The sequence below is a fragment of the Phocoena sinus genome, chromosome 4 (assembly GCF_008692025.1).
Source record: "Phocoena sinus isolate mPhoSin1 chromosome 4, mPhoSin1.pri, whole genome shotgun sequence".
In the NCBI taxonomy this organism is placed as follows: Eukaryota; Metazoa; Chordata; class Mammalia; order Artiodactyla; family Phocoenidae; genus Phocoena; species Phocoena sinus.
Genome location: NC_045766.1, coordinates 55,147,817 through 55,160,088, shown reverse-complemented (window position 1 = coordinate 55,160,088; position 12,272 = coordinate 55,147,817). Strand labels below are relative to the sequence as shown.

At 38.7% G+C, this 12,272-nt stretch overlaps 1 long non-coding RNA gene across 1 annotated transcript in view; it reads right to left on the bottom strand.

The window, feature by feature from the left end:
• Positions 1-12,021, bottom strand: part of LOC116753102 — a 116,872-nt gene extending 104,851 nt beyond the window's left edge. The window contains exon 1 of the long non-coding RNA XR_004349681.1: positions 11,933-12,021. This is a non-coding gene — a long non-coding RNA (uncharacterized LOC116753102). The remainder of the gene's footprint in view (positions 1-11,932) is intronic.
• Between the last annotated feature and the right edge of the window lie 251 nt (positions 12,022-12,272).

Here is a 12,272-nt window from a genome sequence, read left to right as displayed (position 1 = left end):
ATTAAATCAAATGCTTTTAGCAGACACTTAATGAATTCCCCCTACTAATGTTTACATTGCTAGGCTATCTATTTGTACATCATCTGTCATTTGTTTCCAAAGGGTTCTATTTTTCCATATGATACTTACAGTGCATTATGAATCAGCTAATTATACAATAACCTTTACCAGAAGCAAAGCCAGAATTACATGGATTTCAGGGCAGTTATTTCTAATCCTCATTTTAAGTTACATTTGTCTCTTAAATCACAAGAAGAAAGAGGCAGTTGGTAAACAAGCCACCTACAGCTAAAGCCAATTGATTTGTTTTGTTGGACAATAATAGTTAATAAAAGCTGTAAAGCAAAAGATTTATAATAAATTAAATCCTTGTATAAACATTATTTCTTCCCTAGTTAACGATACAAGTTGGCCCAGACTTACTGTCTTTACCTGGTGAATTTCTTATGATACAGAGAAATAATCTCTAATGGGCTCCAAAATGCTCTTCATGGAAAGGGACAGATAGGTAGATGTGAATAAATAATTCACCATTTCAACACTTATCCTTGTGCAAATGTGTTCAAAATCTTAACTTTTTTTCTATTTTGTATTGAATGCAAGGTGTCCAATAATTGTCTCTGTGATAGAAAATATTCTGCTTTGACTTATTCTGTGATCTTTGGCAAAATATGTTGAATAATGAAATGTCTCCCCACTCCTTTCCTCTTCCTAGCCGCTCTGTCCCTGTTCTCTACCTGCTACTATTTCAGTACATACGTAGCACATTTATGATTACCAGAACATCAATGAATGTTGGGCAATTGATGTCTAAAAGGCAGGGGGTGGGGTAGGTGGAATGACTCCCTTCTCCCCATCACTTGTTAGCGTATGGGGAAAAAAGATATTCTCTGTAATTTTTGGCCATGTGGGTTAGCCCACACATTGGTTTGTGAACTGATTGTTCCCATCAGATGAGTCAGAGAGGGGAATGTTAATGTATTTGAGGGGATATCTGTCAATGTAGTTCCAAAAAAAAAAAAAAGGTGTAGCATTCTTTACCACCCAGCTCCATGACAAGGAAAGCTCATCCTGTGATCTTCCTCAGGTGATTGATTCTCTAGGGCCAATCAGCATCTCTCTATCATCCGGCTGTATCATACAACACAATCTGTATGTGAGTACTAATAATTGAAAGTGTGCAGAGCCGAATACAAACATGTACATGTTCTGATACAGTTTCAAGACCTTCCTAGCTATGGACGTGGTGAGATTTACTTTCAGGCGTTTGCTGATTTTTCTTTACCTATGTTTCCATCCCATATCCTTCACCAACTCACCTCTTTAAGCAAAGAGCATGAATTGACAATGAACCACTCACAGACTTCATAAACTCCAAAGTCATGGAAAAGAAACCCCTTTTTCTAAGTCCCTCCTAGATCCTTCATTTCAGTTTTTTTCCTGATTCAAGGAGAAAAAAAACCATGTATTTTCTACATACTAAGCAACCGGACTGTCACCTATTTTATCTAATAAATGCTGATGTATTCTTCAGCGATGAAGAAAAGTGTTAGGTAGAAAGAAGCAAAGGCCAAATCTCTGGGCTTCCAAGGATTTGAAAATAGCCTGAGAAAACATAGTCCCTTTCCCCCTTCATTGGGTAAACCACCAGAGGTCACTCCCCAAGAAGGGGTTACAAACACCCCCACCTCCCTGCTCAGCCTTCTCATTGAAATTCCTTCATTCTTATCTCTCCACAACACCCTCCCCAACTCCTAACAAGCCCTTTGGGTCCCTGTTTGGAATTTGCCTTTTTTTTGAGATGCCTTCACCAATCCCCCCACCAAGTTAAGCACTCTGACTTCTTATAGCACTTAATGAAAATCTTACTGACCTCCAAAGTCTGTTCTATTTTCTATACACTGACCAATAACCATTCAAATTAATAACTTTTTAAAGAAAATTTTTAAGTTAGAGAACCAGGTTGCAAAGTCAAGTCTTGCTGACCTTGGACCTGCTCTCCTCTAGTCCCTTCTTTATTGAACTGTCAGGTTGCCTTAATTTACCCATTTCCAAATTCTGGGCATTACCCCCACTGCCTCCTACACTGACCAGCCTGGAGTCCCCTGCTAATTTAAACCTCAGACCAGAATTTTTTAACAGCCTGAAGGAAATTAAAGAATCTTAGGCTGACGGATTCTAGATTCCACGTCAAGTCAGTCTTACTGTTGATGCAGGTAGGCCTCTATGCTTGTTTTACCTCTTATAACTAAGCCCTGATGTCACCAACCACTTTAGGATCTGGGCCTCATTCCCCATTGCTGAGTCCCTGTCTTAGGCACAGTTCCTTTTGAACTGGAGTCTTGCTGGTTGTCTTCACAACAGATCCCTGCTCCCTGCTGCCTCTCTGTCAGACCTCTTGGGCCTCAACACCTGCCCTCTTCCCCCTCCACTTACTGTTATCTGCCTCTTTCCCAATTATAAGCCTATGCCAGACCCTAACTTGTTCTGACTGGTCATCTAATCTCCAGATCCAGGCCCTTCTCCTTCCCCATCCCTGGTCTAGCCGATCTTATCTCTGTTCTCATACCTGACAGACATGAAAACACAGATGAGGTTAAGTTTCTTTTGCCAACTGCTCATGTGGACATTAGGTAGTCACACAAGTAAAAATAGAGATATCACTTGGAAATTCATCTCTTCTCATTGGAAATACACTGAAATAACAAGAACTTAGTCCACATTAGCAGGCATTCCCAAATTCCACAATGGGAAAGAATACTGTTTTAGGAATTAGAAAATACAACCTATTTACTAAATGTCCATCGTCAACAGAATGCATGCCTTTGCTTCTCATCCTGAAGCTAAAATGACAGGGCTTAACCTGATGATTTCTACAGTCTTTTCCAATTCTAAAATGCTAGGACCCCCGAAGGGATCGACTTTATAGTCGCTAGTGTGTACATGCATATGTGTGTGTGTATTTGTTTATATGTTTATATCTCTCTGTATTTTCCCTGACAAGAAAAACAACCATTTAGTAATGATGTCGTTTGCTAACGAACCAGAGACAGTTCACCAGAAGCTTTTAGTTTGAGAAATTCCTGTAACTGGTGGCCAAAACCAATGCTATGTACAAAACAAAAGAAATGAGGATAGTGCCTCTCACTGCAGCCCACTGACCTATGGCCTGGCTCAGGCCTGGACCTCTAGAAAGGGGAACAGTTTGGGGCCTGCTGGGACAGCACAAGCTGCATCACACCAGCTCATGGTGCAGCTGATCCAAGCCTACCCAGCAGCAGTTTGGCTGCCCCCAACCAGATTATAAATTCCTCAAGGGCAATATAAATATCCTTTATATTTTTCCTGTATCCATATGGTGCAGGAGAAAAAAAAAAAAAAAAAAAGATTTTTGGGCTAGCAGCCCAGCCAGAAGCTGAAGAATGTTATCCGCCTCCATCCCCAGCCAGCCTCCTCCCTTCTAATCACAAGAGGAAGACATTCAGGAATAGTTTTTAAGAAGTGCCTCCCTCCTTCCTGCTGAAGAAGCTATGTAAGTAGTTCATGTGCTCCCACACTTGAAGGGGAGACTCAAGTCCATTGATGTATCTATGAGATATTCCTGCATCAAAAGGATAAGAGGCCAGCCACAGAGTTCCATTGTGTTCACGTCCCATTTCAGTGATCTGCTGAGCTGGTAGCACCCCCTCTCCCCTATATAGTACTGACTTAACTGGAGAGCCAGACCAGAGATAGACCCTGCTCAGGCACCAGCTGTGTGGCTGGAATCTATGTGACTACAAACACCCCAGCCAGAATCAACGAGGCCCTATCTGGACACATGCATTGATGCAGCGAGGCTGTCCAGGGTCGACTCTGCCAAAGTATTTCCCCGGTGGCATCTGAGGTCCAGTCAGGACTTCGGGAAAAAGAAAAAAAATTTACTGACAGATGAAAACACTGAATATGATTTCCGAGTACCCTCAAAACATAATTTGGTCTACTCTCTAGCACTTTCTAATGAGTAACACCCAGTTAGATGAATTACTTGTCACTAAGCAATTGTTAAATTCTTCTAGTTTCCTTTGACTAGACTAGAAACAATTTCAACTTACATTCTATATAGTTCTCTTTCTTTGTAATTTATTGTTGCCATTATCATCACCATTAATATTGTTATCACTACTAAAGTAATACATGCTAATGGTAAAAAAAAATGCAAACAATATAAGGAGATAAAGTTAAAAGCAACATTTTCTTATTCTTTCCTATCCTTTCCCCAGCCCCAGCTTGACCTTCCCTGATCTGCTTCCTAGAGGAAATCACTATCAGTAGGTTTGTGGAAACTTCAAAAATGTTCCCTATATCACTTAAAAATATATATGCATAGAAAAATATTACACACATAAATGCATACAATCAATCACACATGTATTCATACACACATATACACAAACTTATATACATATTTTCACAAATTGATCATAGTATACCATCTGCAACATGTTTTCACCTGAGATGTCTGACATTTATATGAAAACATTTTTTTTTTGCTGTTATCTTGTTTTTTTTAATTGAAGTATAGTTGATTTACAAGTTTTGTTAGTTTCAGGTGTACAGCAAAGTGATTCAGTTATACATATATACATTATATATATTTCTTTTTCAGATTATTTTCCATTATAGGTTATTACAAGATACTGAATATAGTTCCCTATGCTATACAGTAGGTCCTTGTTTTTTATCTATTTTATATATAGTAGTGTGTATCTGCTAATCCCAAACTCCTAATTTATTCCTCCTCTGCCCCCCCCAACCTTTCCCTTTTGGCAACCATATATTTGTTTTCTGTGCCTGTGAGTCTGTTACTATTTTGTAAATAAGTTCATTTGTATCATTTTTTAAGATTCCACATATAAGTGATATCATATATTTGTGTTTGACTTATTTCACTTAGTATGATAATCTCTAGGTCCATCTATGTTGCTGTAAATGGTATTATTTCATTTTTTTATGCCTGAGTAATATTTCATTGTGTGTGTGTGTGTGTGTGTGTGTGTATATATACACACACACACACACACACATATATTATATATATATATACACACACACACACACACACACATATAATATATATATATACACACACACACACACACACACACATATATATATATATATATATATATATATATATACAGCATATCTTCTTTATTCATCTGTCAATAGACATTTAGTTTGTTTCCAAGTCTTGGCTATTGTAAATAGTGCTGCTATTAACACTAAGGTGCATGTATCTTTCCAAGTTAGAGTTCTCTCTGGGTATATGCCCAGGAGTGGGATTGCTCAATCATATGGTAGCTCTAGTTTTAGTTTTTTGAGGAACCTCCACACTGTTCTCCATAGTGGCCGTACCAATTACATTCCCACCAACAGTGTAAGAGGGTTCCCATTTCTTACACCCGCTCCAGCATTGATTATTTATAGACTTTTTGATGATGGCCATTCTGACTGGTATGAGGTGATACCTCATTGTAGTCTTGATTTGCATTTCTCTAATAATTAGTGATGTTGAGCATCTTTTCATGTGTCTGTTGGCCATCTGTATGTTTTCTTTGGAGAAATTTAGGCTATTTAGCTCTTCTGTCCATTTTTTTTTTTTTTTTTTTTTTTTTTTTTTTTTTTTTTTTTATGCGTTACGCGGGCCTCTCACTGTTGTGGCCTCTCCCGTCGCGGAGCACAGGCTCCGGACGCGCAGGCCCAGCGGCCATGGCCCACGGGCCCAGCCGCTCCGCGGCATGCGGGATCCTCCCAGACCGGGGCACGAACCCGCGTCCCCTGCATCGGCAGGCGGACTCCCAACCACTGCGCCACCAGGGAAGCCCCCTGTCCATTTTTTGATTGGGTTTTTTATTCATATATATATATTGAGTTTTATGCGCTGCTTGTATATTTTGGAAACTAAGCCCATGTTGGTCACATTGTTTACAAATATTTCCTCCCAGTTCACAGGTTATCTTTTCATTTTGTTTATCATATATATCTTCTTTTAAATGACTGCATGGTATTCTCTATACAACTGTATCATACTGTATTCTGTGTTTCTCTCTTTCCATCATCTTTTCTTTGGAGTCCAAGTTTATCATGGTTTACTCCTGAATTTATTTAAGCTCAGTTTCCAATGCATATATCTGACTGCTCTAGTTGTTCCTACCACTACCATTGCTCTTTACTGGTTATACTTTTGTATATTCAGTCTATCTTTGTCTTTCTGACTTCGCACTTCATGCATTGCTTTACACAGCTGAAAGGGCCCTCCTTACTGTCCTCCCAGGGAAACTCATGTCTCCTCTGATTGTCTCCTGTACTTCATGCATTCATCCCCCTGTGCCAGGCTCTGCCTCCAGAGACATGCACCATCACTTGGCTTTGCTGACCATGCTCCCTTCCCATGATGCTCTTTGTTTGGATTCTCCAGGCTGCATTTCATTTTTGACCATCTATCCCTAAAGGATAGGCAGTAGGCCGTGGGCATTCTCTAGGGACTGCACCCTAACTGCATTGCTACAAAGTCAGAGACCTCACTGGTTATAATATTCTAGTTCAATTGACCATAACTGCTGGACCCAGAATGGCCTCATACTATTTCTCTCAAAGTCTCTGCCTCCCAGGTGTCATCACGTTCCAGAGGAACTTTATTCATTTTGTCCTAAGTTTCCAAGAAGGAAGAATTTCTGAGCTAAGAGTTACTAAGGAGGTTCTCACCCTACCCCACCCCTCCTTGTGCAGAAATCTAGGTCTGTGAAAAACATTATTCTTATGCCACATTCTTGGGACAAAGAACAAAATAAATTACACTAACACAGAAAGTATAATTCCCCTTTGAACTGCTGCTATCCCACCAGAAAGGTCTCCTTAGGATCTTAAATTTTGTTAACACCTTCCCACAGCATCATATTTGGATGATACCAGCCCCAAACACATTAACATTATTTAAATAGCAGATAGCAATATGAATAGGCTTCCTTGTTTCCTAGGCAGTTGGTGGTAGAAGAATTGAGTGCAAAATGCCTCTTCTAAACATACATTGTAGCTCTGCAGCATATCATAATGACCTCACAAAAAAAGCATGCAAAATTTCCAAAAAGATGTCAATCACATGGGGGGAAAGAAAACAATTATTAAAGCTCCCAACTAGCCAAGCAATTCTTTCCCTCTTCTTTAAAGGCCCAAGACTTTTTTCCCTGAGTGGGGGGTGCCCCTCATACAGACATAGCCTGATGGCTGCAAGGTTCCAGCTGTTTAAGTGAAGCCAGCCAATATCTATCAGGATGTTAGATGATTGCCAGGAAAACCCTGCGACAAGCAGCTCATTTTTCATCTAAGTATTCGATTGAAATTTTATCTCCCTCACCCATGCAGTTTAATTTAATCGATAGAACATTACACTATGTCACATTTAGTATTAAAAATAAATGATACAGACCAGATATTTGAAAACTGGGCATTTGTTTTTGCAGGCATTTTTAACTTTCCAGTGGCAAACATGCCAACTTGCAGTGCTGGAAAAGCCAAACACGGAAAACCATCACTTCAAATTAAGCAGTTGTCGCTTTACATTTGCTGGGGTTTTGGTCCCATACTTTCCTCAGATTTCCAGTCCCTTCAACTCAAAGTTCTCATTAGTGACAGAGAAATGAAAATGCTTAACAGCACAGCTTTCTACATTTACGGATTACTGTTAGGAGTCAAACATGACAGATGTCTTGGGTAGAAAAGAAATATTTGCAGCTGATTATATCACCACTGTTCATTCAAGTAAACTGAAGTGGCATCACAGTTTAGAATTTCAAAACAGAGTAGTTATTTCAATATATTAGTGGACTTCTGGGTGATGATTTGTTGTCAGAAGTAATAACCCCAAAGCATAAATCTAAATATAAGCTAAATCCATGGTTGCACAATGTTCTCACCACCACACCCCACCCCTCTGCCCTGACAATATTTTCATTTGAGATAGAGGCAGAGAATTTCTGGGCTGGAGGGACTCTTAGAGATCATTTTAAACATACTGTTAAGTCCTCCTTTTTTAAAACAGAGGGGAAACTTGAGACCCCTGAGCCTCAATGCCATGCTCAAAGTCACCCAGTGGGTGGCAACGCCAAAACTCTAAGCCAGCTCTGACTGATTCTGAAAAGTCATCTCTCCCTTGTCTCCAGAACAACATCAACATTCCACCTGCTCATGAATTCTGATCCAACTTATACTTTCAGCTCAAGTGTGGGCTTCTAAAACCTCCTCTCCCAGACTTAAAATCCTTTCATATGTTTCCAGTCTTCCTCCTGACTTCTCAGTATTTGGCATAACATGTCTTTTCTTTGGTTCCTCAGTTCTGGCCCAGACTGTTCTCTGAACTGACTCAGCATCTCTTCCTTGGGCTCCGAGATGGCCATTACAATGGTCACCACCTGGCCTGTTTAGGTTCTAGACTTCCCAGAGGTGTCCCCTGTCTTCTCCTTCTCCCCCAAACCTCTCTTCCCCTGCTACATCAGCCCTTGACTAGAAAACCCTTCTTCTTTGTTGCCAGTAGCTATACCAGCAGCAGATTTTAAGCTGACCCCTGTTACCCCCAGATACACTCATGGGTTCCAGCAATGCTCAGCCTTTGTGGGTGATTTCAGTGATACAGCATTTTGTCATCTTGATTTTTATGTGGTTTTTAGACCTTTAAATTGACAATTTTTTACATGTATATATAACAACACCTGGTGATAGCAAGCATTCAGAGAAAGGGAAATTGTCATATGCTACTGATAAAAATGTAAGTTATTATAATTTTGTAATGCAATCCAAATACCTTTAAAATGCATGTACCCCCCCAGCATTACCCTGATAACAAAACCAGACAAGGATGTCACAAGAAAAGAAAATTACAGGCCAATATCCCTGTTGAACAAAGATGCAAAAATCCTCAACAAAATATTCAATATTAGCAAACTGAATTCAACAATACATTAAAAGGATCATACTTCATGACCAAGTGTGACTGATTCCAGGGATCCAAGGATGGTTCAATACCCACAAATCAGTCAACATGATGTACCACACACTGACAAAATGTAGGATAAAAATCATATGATCATCTCAATAGATGCAGGAAAAGCATATGACAAAATTCATCATCCATTTATGATAAAAACTCTCAACAAAGTGGGATAGAGGGAATGTATTTCAACATAATAAAGGCCACATATGACAAACCCAATGCTAACATCATACTCATCAGTAAAAAGCTGAAGCCTTTCCCCTAAGATCAGGAACAAGACAAGGATGCCCACTCTTGCAACTTCCATTCAACATAGTAAGTCCTAGCCAGAATATTCAGACAAAAGGAACGAAGGAACGAAGGAAGGAAGGGAGGAAGAAATGGCATTGAAATTGGAAAGGAAGTAGTAAAACTATCACGATTTGCAGATGACATGATATTATATATATAGAAAACCTTAAAGACTCCATCAAAAAACTTTTAGAATAAATAAATTCAGTAAAGTTGCAGGATACAAATCAATACACAGAAATCTGTTGCATTTCTATAAACTAATAACAAACTCTCAGAAAGAGAAATAAAGAAAACAATCCCATGTACAATTGCATCAAAAAGAATAAAATACCTAGGAATAAATTTAACCAAGGAGGTGAAAGATCTGTATACTGAAAACTATGACATTAACAAAAGAAACTGAAGAGGCCATAAATAAATGGAAAGATATTCTGTCCTCATAGATTGGAAGAATCAATATTGTTAAAATGATCCATACTACCTAAAGTACTCTACAGATTCAATTTGATCCCTATCAAAATTCCAATGGCATTTTTCAAAGGAATAGAACAAGTAATTCTAAAATTTGTATGGAACCACAAAAAAACCCCAAAGAGCCAAAGCAATCTTAAGAAGAAAACATCTGGAGACATTATGCACCCTGATTTCAAACTGTATTACAAAGCTATATTATGGTACTTATTACAAAACATTATGGTACTGGCATAAAAACAACAAAGGAGGCAAGAACATACTATGGGGAAAGGACAGTCTCTTCAATAAATGGTGCTGGAAAAACTGGACAGCCACATGTAAAAGAATGAAACTCAACCACTATCTTATACATTTTATTATAAACAAAAAATAACTCAAAATAAATAAAAGATTTGAATGTAAGACCTGAAATCATAAGTCTCCTAGAAGAAAACAAACAGTAAGCTCCTGATGCTGGACTTGGCAATGATTTTTTAAATCTGACACCAAAAGCAAAAAAAAAAAAAAGCAAAAATAAATAAGTAGGACTATATCTAAATAAAAAGCTTCTGCACAGCAAAGGAAACATCAACGAAATGAAAAGGCAACCTACTGAATAGGATAATATATTTGCAAATCTGATAAGAGGTTAATCTCCGAATATATAAAGAACTCATAAAACTCAAAGCTAAAAAAACAAACAATCCAATTTAAAAATGGGCAAAAGACCTGAATAGCCATTTTTCCAAAGACGACACACAGATTGCCAACAGGGTCATAAAAAGATGCTCAACATTATTAACCATCAGCAATGGAAACCAAAACCACAATGGGATAGTGCCTGACATGCATAGTGTTAGAATAGCTATGACCAAAACGACAAGAAATAGCAAGCATTGGCAAGGAGGTGGAGAAAAGGGAATGTTTATGCACTGTTGATGGGAATGTTAATAGGAATGCAGCCATTATAGAAAACAGGATGGAGGTTCCTCAAAAAATTAGTAATAGAACTATCCTATGTATTCCAGCAATCCCACTCTGGGGTATTTATCTGCAATTTGGGTATTTTTGTCTGCAATTCCACTACCAAGAATTTATCCTAAGGAAGTCACTAGGGATGCACATAGAGTGCTCACTGTAGTAGTCTTTATCCATGGGAAATATTGGAACTCACTTCAATTTCCAAAAATAGAAGAATGGTCACGTAAGTTATAGTACATTCATACAAAGGAACTCAATAATCATTAAGAACACTGTAAGTAGAAGAGTATGTGGTATGGAAAAATATTCACAATATAATGGCATTTTAAGCAGCTTATAAGAGAGTGTGTATTATATAATGTTATTTTTTCTTTTTCTTTTTCTTTTCAATTTACAGTCACAAACCTGGAATAAAGCTTGGCAGGATACATATCGATGTTTACATTGATATGAGTATAGGACAGTAAGTCATAGGACAGTAAGTTATTTTATTCTTTTTATCTACATTTTCCAAATTTTCTATGGTAAGCCCTTTCCTTTATAAGTAAATTATAACCTATATCAAAAGGTTGCTCTGGAACGTTCACTTATTGATACCAACTATGTGTTAAGCACTGCTAGGCACTCCCACATATTTATAATTTATACAAATATAAATAAAACAAAAGTCTCTGATCTCAAGCAGCTCACAATCCAATAGGAGAAAGATAAAAAACAGAGTTAGTGTTCAACATGGTAAGTGCTTCTGGAGCACAGAGGAGGGCATAACTAACTCCAAAGGACAAGGTGGGTGTTAGGAAAAGCTGAACAGAGATGAGTCAGTGAGCAGAGGCTTACAGGGTTACTCAGGCAATAGCATCCAGGCAGAACATTCCCCTCTGACATCAGCACTTCCTGAAATACTTTTATCAGCATGTTTAAGTTGACCATTTCATGAAAATAAAGGGGGAAAATACTGTTTTCTGTGATGACTAGAGATATTCCTAGCATCACACTCATAGATTACAACCCTCAGCCCCTTGAGTGATTGAAAGAACCATCAGAGAAACCCCAACTCCAATTCACAAGGCTCAGTGGAGATGACCAGCCTCTCAACTAACTTCACGTCTCTGGGACTATTTGGAGAAGACCTCAAAGCAATCCCCATGTCACCACCCGATTCCCCGTCCCTCTCACCTCTGCCTTGTTAGGACCACAGCACACTATCACAGCACACAATTGCCTCGAATCTTCCAACAGCCTACAATTACCTATCTAGCTGTTTGCTCTGCTTTTTGTGAGGGGAGGCAGTAAAGAAGACAGGCAAGAAAGCCCCCCTATTAGAACTCTTCATGCTAATTTTGTAACTGTTTGAACAAACATATGTGTATCATGTCGCAAGAGAAGAAAAGGCAGAGAACAGAAATTGCTGCTCCCCCTCAACTTCACAGAAAAAAACACTCAAACTGGGACTTTCTTTCCTCCTAAGTAAGCCAGCGCTCTTTCAAAGCACCATCCTCCCCCCACCCCCAAGATG